This window comes from Lathyrus oleraceus, chromosome 5 (genome assembly GCF_024323335.1).
Source record: "Lathyrus oleraceus cultivar Zhongwan6 chromosome 5, CAAS_Psat_ZW6_1.0, whole genome shotgun sequence".
Taxonomy (NCBI): Eukaryota; Viridiplantae; Streptophyta; class Magnoliopsida; order Fabales; family Fabaceae; genus Lathyrus; species Lathyrus oleraceus.
Window position 1 is genome coordinate 164,575,293 of NC_066583.1, and position 9,600 is coordinate 164,584,892.

The window sequence follows — 9,600 nt, forward strand, 5'->3', positions numbered from 1 at the left end:
ATTGGACAATAGAAGATGTCCATGATGCTGTTTCTACATTATCCGTGGATCTTATTTCAGCAGTTAGAAAATCTTACATGACAGAAGAAAAAGCTTTCACTGATTTATCCAATAACAAAACATCTGTTGAATATGCAAACCTGCAAACCACAAACACATCCAAGACCTGCATGACGAAAATGTAACGGTCATTGAACGAAGAAGTTTTGCTCCAAATTTCACTGCAGTAAACAATATAATTACCAAATTGTAGAAATCCAGAAATTTCCCAATTTGGGATTAAGACAAAAGCCAGAAGGAAAAGCATATGTTCAGATTACCTTTCCGAGTCCAATGATCAAAGAAGGCACTCCAATTCTGAGCATCCAAAAGCATTTCTGAAAACTTTCTCCATGGGACCATTGAGCATCAAACCGAAACCCTAACCTGAAGCATAAAAGGAGACGAAAAAATTGAGAGGGGGGCGACGATAAAAACCCTAAAACCGGCCAAGCAAAAAACGAACCTTTTGGAAGCGAAGCTTTGATTTTGTTGACTGCAGGAGGAACCTAGCGGAGAGAAGAGGATTAAGCTCACCGTCACTACCAAAGGTGAGCCGTCCTATTCGTTTCTCTACCGGAAATTTTTGTGTGTGTTTAGGTTGAGAGAGGGAAACGAGAGAAGAGCGATGGGTGAGTGAGGTTAGCAATAAGAGCGATTGAAAAGAGAACCTGAGAGGTTGAAAATATGAGTGAGATTGGGAGAAGAGGATTCGAGAGCTAGAGGACGAAGTCTGTTTTTCTTTTCTTTTTTTTCAATTTTCTTTCCAATTAGATAGAATATTATATAAAAAAAACTATTAAACCCATTTAATTTTCCTAGGTATTTAGTTAATGTTTGTTTATACTTTCAATTTATTTCCCCCTTTCCAATATACATTCCTCATCGACAACCCAACAGCCAAGTGGCTGGGTTTAATTAGGGTAGTCCACTAGTTTTTATTTCTTTTTAATTTGCCTTAGTTTATATATTTAAGTCAGTATTAAAATATCAGTTAGTTAGTGAGTGGTCTGGTGGAGGGGAGTGGCTTCTAGATCTTTAGTGTAGTGGGTTCGATACTTGTATATAGCATTTTTTAGCATTTCATTCTTTTAGTATTTCATTTTTTTTAGTATTTCATTTTCTTTTAGCTTTTATTTTTTAGCATTTTATTGTCTTTTAGCGTTTTGTTTCTTTTAATAATCTTTTTTATGTCCATGCTTCTTTATTAAATCCATCATGCATGCAAAACCATTTTAAAACTATAAAAATCATTTCTTTTCTCGATTTAATATCGAGCCCCTTTTTCACACCCTTGTAAGTCGATTGCTTTTTTAAGCATCGCCGTCAACCTCACATAGCTTACTCTTGGGCTTTCTTACAATGAGCTGGTTCTCTTGCACTTACACTCATGCATTATTTGTTGTTTGGGCCCGATTTAATTATTTCATGATTTTGAATCCCCATTTGACAAAATGTACCCCACTCCCCCGATGTGTAATAATCTTGTACTATTTTATTTCTTTATTGCTTGGTTGTTTAGTTAATACTAACACAAGAATAAAATCAACAATTTCAAAAAATACAAAAAATATGACTCGATTCAACGTCGGGTATTTTCTCAATAAACGAATCAACTCATTGCTCCATCCTATTCCATCCCATCTTTTTCAAACTTTCATCAAATGCTTGATTCAACGTCAAGCCATTTTCATAATAAAAACTCAAAAAAATATTAATTCATAGTCAAGACTTTTTCAATAAAGATGGAAATGGAACGTGGTGTATACCACGCACTCCTGAGACTAGGATTCGAGATGTATATCTCGCCAATCCTAGCTCTCGCCATCATCCAAGTTTATCCACTTTGGTTTTCTCTCAAACACTCATTCAAATTTCTCTTAAACGTCCATCAACGCTTGATCTAGGGTCAAGTCATTTTCACAACAAAACTCAAAACACCTAATTCTTACTTAAACACTCTTTCAATAAAGGTGGAAATGGAACATGGTGTATACCATGCACTCCTGAGGTTAAGATTCGAGACGTATGTCTCGCCAATCTTAACTCTCGCCATCGCCTAAAATTGTCAACGCGGTTTCGTCAAACCCTTTCTCAATCAAATTCCAAAATACTTAATTCTTATCTTAAACTCTTTCAATAAAGATGGAAATGGAACATGGTGTATACCATGCACTCCTGAGGCTAGGATTCGAGATGTATATCTCGCTCATCCAAGTTCTCGCCATCGCTCAAAATACGTCAACCAATCAAACTCTTTTCTCGCCGCCGTGCGATTAATCAAAAACCTTTTTCATAAACGAAAGGTATCTTGTCTTAAGTGATACAAAACAATGTTTCGGCCACAATTGTTGAGTAGAGATAAATGACGTTTTTCCGAATGTAGATTTATAAATCCGTTCGATGTGTGGTATGCGTCCACTCCTCATCTGTTTTGGGTAAAACAATGTTTTCGTCGATTAATACAGTATAGCCTTCGCTAAAATCGACCAACAAACAAACATTTTTCTACCCAGAACTACGTAAGCCTTGATTTCTCTTTTGAGATACGTAGGAGCAGGATATTTAAATCTTGTCAGGCCCACTAATAAAAAACTTAGGTTTAGTCCTTCGTCAAAAATCCAAAAACATTTCTCCTCTCTTTTATTCTTTCTTTCCCACCTAATAATTCGAAAAGCCTAACATTTCAAACTAACATTAACGCACACAACTGACCTAATGGTTCCCGTTGAGTACAACGGACGTGAGGGGTGCTAATACCTTCCCCTTGCGTAATCGACTCCCGAACCCTGATATTGGTTGCGATGACCATATCTTATCCTTTCTTTTGTCCTGGGTTTTATCGATATTTCCCCTTTCCTTTTTTAGGAATAAATAAAGTTCGGTGGCGACTCTGTTCAGTCCATCATTGCGAGCGTGCGATCGCGCTTCGCTTTGAAGTCGTATCCCCATTTTTTTCGAGGTGCGACACTAATCATATCAAATTCCTCTTCTTTGCTTATGAAGCTTCAGAGTATGGGTCACTATAGGCTGACTTTTCTCAGAGTTGACTTCTTCAGAGTATGGATCTCCATCAGAGGTATAGTCTTTAGAAGTGATCTTCAGAGTCAGAGTGTGATCTTCAAATTCAGATTCAGATTCCTCAAGAATTTCTTCATCTGTTCTTAATGATATAATCCTCCATACTTGAACATATGTTAGAATATCCTATTGTTCTTTAAATACTTTGTTATCATTATAACCCAAAGGATATAGTATTAACCGTTTTTGTTCCAACAATTTTAACACTTGGCTGATCTCCAGCCTAAGCAGATTTTAATATCAGGATGAGCTTCAAACTATCTTGGTTTTAATAATGGTTGACCAAGAACCTATGAGATTTTATCACAGGTTAATCTCTAACCTAAATTAGGACTGAAATACCTAATCCCAAACAAAAGATTTTAATGGTTTTAGCTTTAATCCATACAAATCCCTAATTGGACAATATTCAACCAAGGTATACACAAAATATTCCCTTGGTGAATTTTACAATTCTATCCATTCAAGAATTCCAAAAATAACTCACTAACAAAAAGACTTTTCTCACAAAAAAACTTAGGCCAAAAACATAGTGAGAGAATGTTAAAGAAATGTTGAGAGAGAGAGAGATGAAAGTGTCGAAACACGATTCAGGATGTTTTGAAATGAAAAATAAAACCTCTATTTATAGGCATGAGGTTGGATCAAAGAGGAAATTTCAATAATAACATTTTATAACAATCTAATCGATTAACACCTATTCCTAATCGATTAGAATTTGAAAATAATCGTTTGTAAGTTCCATAAAAGGAAGAAAAATATATCTAGTTATTACACATCATTAAGTTGCTATCTAAATTGCTTTAGGGGTAAGTTTGAACTAATCTAATCGATTAGACAAAGGACCTAATCAACTAGATAAGCTAAAATTTTCTCTCTAGCTATTGTCACACCCCAATTTTGACCAGGAATCATTGAGTCGGTACATTCATCATGACATTTACATCACCTGCATAACATGACATGCATTACATCTCGCATAATGCCTAAAATATCGACCATAAAATAAATTTTTGGATTTGCAGACAGACCGATTGAATCAATTTTCACATGTATGTAAAATTAGCAGGCGAAAAAAAATTAAAATCGAACTTGCAGACGTCAATTTTATTAATCTACGACTCACGTAGTTTAACATGGCGTGCTCATTTTATTTTTTGACTCTATTTTTTGTCGCACTTTGATAAGGCTGAGCCTTTTAACCGGTCATTTTTACTTCAAATTTGATCAAAACATATTTGTTTTACAGAGGTTTATTTTGCACTGATCATTTTAATGCATTCATTTTAATATTTCGAGCATTTTTATGCCCAATTTTTATTCATTTTAAGTCCTTCTATTTTTGTTCTTTTATCAAAATGTTTAGAAAAAATAAATAGATTTAATTATATATTTAAATTGATGTTATTTTTTATATTTTAAATATATGAAATTTATTTTACTTAATTGGTTATAACTCATATTTGATCTCAAATAAATATCTAAGGGTAATGTGAGTATTTTATTACTTTTAAAACCCTAAGTTCATTATATATAAGTTAACATTTGGAGATGAACCAAAGAAGAAAAAAAAGGAGTTGTGCCTCTCACAAAAAAATATGATCCTTTTTTTCCTAAGTTTCAACCTTCGTAGTATACTCAGAAAGAGGAACACACTACTTTTTCATATGAGAAAATAGATTTGTCCACGTTGTTTTTTTTAACCATTAATTTGTTCTCCCTCACAAAGTCATCACAACAACAATGTGACTCACTCGAACAAAAACCAATATTTTTACATCAGATCAACGAAATCGAAAACAGAAAATCGAACAACATACAAATGCACACATTATCCAACAATAAATTTGCATTGCTACAGAATTAAAACAGAGGTAAACAAATTAACACACTAACAAATATATATATATATATATATATATAATATATATAATATATATATATATATATATATATATATTGTTGGATAATGCGGATTTATTAGCTCTGTTGGATAATGCGTGCGTGTGTATGCTGTTCGGTTTTCTGCTTTCGATTTCGTTGATCTAATGTAAAAATATTGTAACACTGCTGAATAATGGAAAAATATAATTTGTGTGGGTTGTTACTATTTTATTTATGCTTTGGTTATATCATTTGGATCGAATCATGTTGATGTGCTGTTTGTATATATGTGTGTTTGATGCGTGACATTTGTGTTAGTTCGATACGCTTTAAATTTACTTTTACTTTACGTTTCTTATTGATAAATTTAGATCTGCACAATTTTGATCCATATTGTGATGATCACGTTAAGTGTAGCAAGTTATTGGTTGATTTTATCAATTTATGTGTGATAATTTAATTGATTATGATTGCGTTTCGGTTTTGTACACGCGTATGATGGTTAGCATAACGACAATCCACTTTTTTATGCTCCAACCAATTTACGTATCGACTTGCAACTTTGTGCTTTCTTTTGATTTTTATTATCTTATTGCTTCTCTATTCGGTTTGCGATGAGTGCTTACGCATTAGCAACTTGCATGTTTTAATTTGTGCTAATAACAACGATCCAACATCATTATGTTTATATCTGATTTAATTTCTTGTGGTAGCCTTTGCTCGTCTTCGCGTACGCGACTTTGATTCACGTCATGATTTTAATTCGTACACGTGTTCTTTCATTTTACATTTTTTATTCGTTTATTATGGATGTATGATATAAATATTGTATACTCTTGTATCCCTTTATCATGTTAAATTTTGTACATATATTAAATTTGATTCTTAAGGCATTTGATTTACGCGTTGTGCTTGAGTTCACGTAACTACGTTTGAACTCGCACCCCTTGCGATCCAATTCGCACCCTTTGTGTTACTATTTACATCCATCGATTCCACCCTTTGAGCACTTTATAAGTAAGAGGAACCATACTCATATCACCTAAAGGTTTTGAGTGAATATGTGGTGTCTCTCTTTATTGTTTGAGTGAGTCTTTGATCTTTAGGTGAGTGTTTGACCTAATGTGAATGATTCCCCCTCATGATGACTGTAACACCCTTCTAATTTACCCCAAAAATTAATTAAAATAATAAACATAAAATCAGAGTAATAGTGCACCAAGGGTGTCACACAAATATTCCACACCATTTAAACAATATAACAGTCATGCTCATTACGTTTAATTCAAACATAAAGTATTTGCACAATTACGCAGCGGATAGAGATCAACTCAATCATGCAAAACATGTAACATTCTCATATAATTTAGTTCGAAACCATCAACGACAACAATCAAAGTGTTCCCTCCCGATGTTACATCTATCAGAGCACGACCCACTAGGGAGACTACACTAGACTCCAAGCAATAGCTTCTACTCGACTCATTTCTCGTTACCTGAAAAATAGTTGCAAGGGTGAGTTCCTCAATCAATATAATAAGCATTATAGAACAACATGTAATGCTAAGTAATTAACACATCAATCACCCTAATTGCAACACACATTCAACAATAGCTCATCGGCTTAAACATCATACTCAACATCAATATACTCACCAGTATAATCTCAAATCATACTTAACAACACACAACACACGTATAGTATTGGAACACATCCATTCATACTATACGCCACACATATATCTATGCAATGAGACTCTACACATGCGGTACCGACTATTCTTGAACATATAGTTCAAGCTCACCGATCCCTCCAGATACGGCTACTAAGCTCACTAGTCCCACTCATTGAGACCTAGTGACTCACTCACTAATTCCTCACCATGGGAATTAGCTACAACCCCGAAGGCTAGACTATGCACACTAATCATCTAGTATGCAAACATCAACAACAAACCCACAATGGTTCACTCACTAATTCCTCACTATGGGAATTAGCTACAGCCCCGAAGGCTATGCCATGCATGCTAATCATCTAGCAATGCAACATCAACAACAACTCAAGAATAGACGTATGCTCACACTCTAAGCCATACAATAGTTTATTCACACATACATGCATAATATATACATTCACCGCATCATATACATCATATACATCAACAATATTTCATCACATAAGAATGTCAGATTATGCCAAACAACCACTACGATATTAGTACATTCTAATATTACATCTCCTGCTCAAAACAGCGGAAATTAATCCCTATTACACCATAGGCAACATAGGCCAACCCTCACATAGGCACACAACAATTAAAACAACAATTTTTCACTTCTGCAACAGTGTTAACCGGTTAACACCCTGGGTTAACCGGTTAACGCAGGACAAAACAGCATTTTCAGGCAAAACGCAACAGCGTTAACCGGTTAACGCCCTGGGTTAACCGGTTAACGCAGGCAAAAACTCAATATTTTCACATTTCAATACAGTGTTAACCGGTTAACACTCTGGGTTAACCGGTTAACGCAGACCAAACAACAATTCCTGCGCTAACACACGGCAGAATGCAGAATTCCGCCGTTGGAGGACTTCCGGACCTCCGATTTCGATTCCGTAAAAAGCTATACGATCGGAAAATCATTACTCACACAAATACCGATTTAATTTCAACTTTAAGCACAGTTCATCCAACAACATTTCAACATTTACAAATCCCAATTAGGGTCAAATTAACGGCTTATCACTACCCATGACATATTATCCCAAAATACCCATTAATCGACGATAAACCCCCCTTACCTTACCAATTCCGGCAAAATCTTTAAGCTTCAAGCTTTCGTTCTCCAACCTTTGGCTCTTCAGCTCCCTCCTCCTCTTCTCTGCCTTTTTCACGATGCTTTCTGTTTTCACGTGCAATACTTTTCCAATTGAGAATTTTTCCTTATTCCAACATATATATATTTTCCAAATAATAATAATCCAAAATAAAAATAATAAAATTTCTAATTATTCAATTAAATTAATAATTACATTATTAACTCAATTTAAATAATTATTTTATTATTATCGGGGTGTTACAACTCTCCCCCACTAAAAGAGTTTTCGTCCTCGAAAACATACCTCAAGCGAACAACTCTGGGTAAGATTCCTTCATCTTACTCTCCAGTTCCCAAGTCACGTTGCCACCTGCTGGTCCTCCCCAAGCTACCTTCACCAAGGCAATCTCCTTACCCCGCAACTGCTTCAACTCTCGATCCTCGATCCTCATAGGTGATGTTTCAACAGTCAGGTTATCTCTCACCTGCACATCATCTATTTGGACTACATGCGACGGATCATGAATGTACCTCCTCAACTGAGACACATGAAAAACTTCATGCAAATTCGCAAGCGACGGCGGTAAGGCGATACGATAGGCTACTTCTCCTATCCTCTCCAAAATCTGATAAGGACCAATAAATCGAGGTGTCAACTTCTTCGACTTCAAAGCTCGACCAACACCAGTTATCGGAGTAACACGAAGAAACACATGATCTCCCTCTTGGAACTCAAGTGACTTCCTCCTCTTATCATGATAACTCTTCTGACGACTCTGAGCAATCCTCATCTTCTCCTGAATCATCTTAATATTTTTCGTAGTCTGTTGAACAATCTCCGGTCCAACCACAGCGCTCTCACCGGACTCATACCAACATAAAGGTGTCCGACATCTCCTACCATACAAAGCTTCAAACGGTGCCATACCAATGCTCGAATGAAAACTATTGTTGTAGGTAAACTCAATCAAAGGCAAATAACAATCCCAAGCACCTCCTTTTTCCAAAACACAAGCTCTCAAAAGATCCTCTAGTGACTGAATCGTCCTCTCAGTCTGACCATCAGTCTGCGGATGATATGCAGAACTCAATCTCAACTTAGTTCCCAATGCCTTCTGCAAACCTTCCCAGAACTTCGATGTAAATCTAGGATCTCTGTCAGAAACGATACTCGACGGAATACCATGCAAACTTACAATCTTCTCAATATACAACTCAGCCAATCTCTCTAACGAATAATCCATTCTGATAGGAATGAAATGAGCCGACTTCGTCAATCTATCGACAATCACCCAAATGGCTTCGAAATTCTTACTCGTCCTCGGCAACCCAGAAACAAAATCCATACTGATACTGTCCCACTTCCACTCTGGAATAGCCAACGGTTGCATTAGCCCAGACGGCTTCTGATGCTCAATCTTTGACTTCTGACAAGTCAAACAGGAATAAACAAAACTCGCAATTTCTCTTTTCATTCCCGACCACCAAAATAACTTCTTCAAATCATGATACATCTTCGTAGCTCCAGGATGAATACTCAAACCACTACGATGTCCTTCTTCAAGAATACTCTTCTTAAGTTCTGTAACATCTGGAATACACACCCGATCACCAAATCTCAAAACACCATTCTCATCAACTCGGAATTCACCACCTTGACCTTGATTCACTAAAGTCAACTTATCAACCAAAAGCATATCAGATTTCTGACCCTCTCTGATCTCGTCCAGAATACCACTCGTTAACTTCAACATTCCCAATTTAACACTGTTGTGA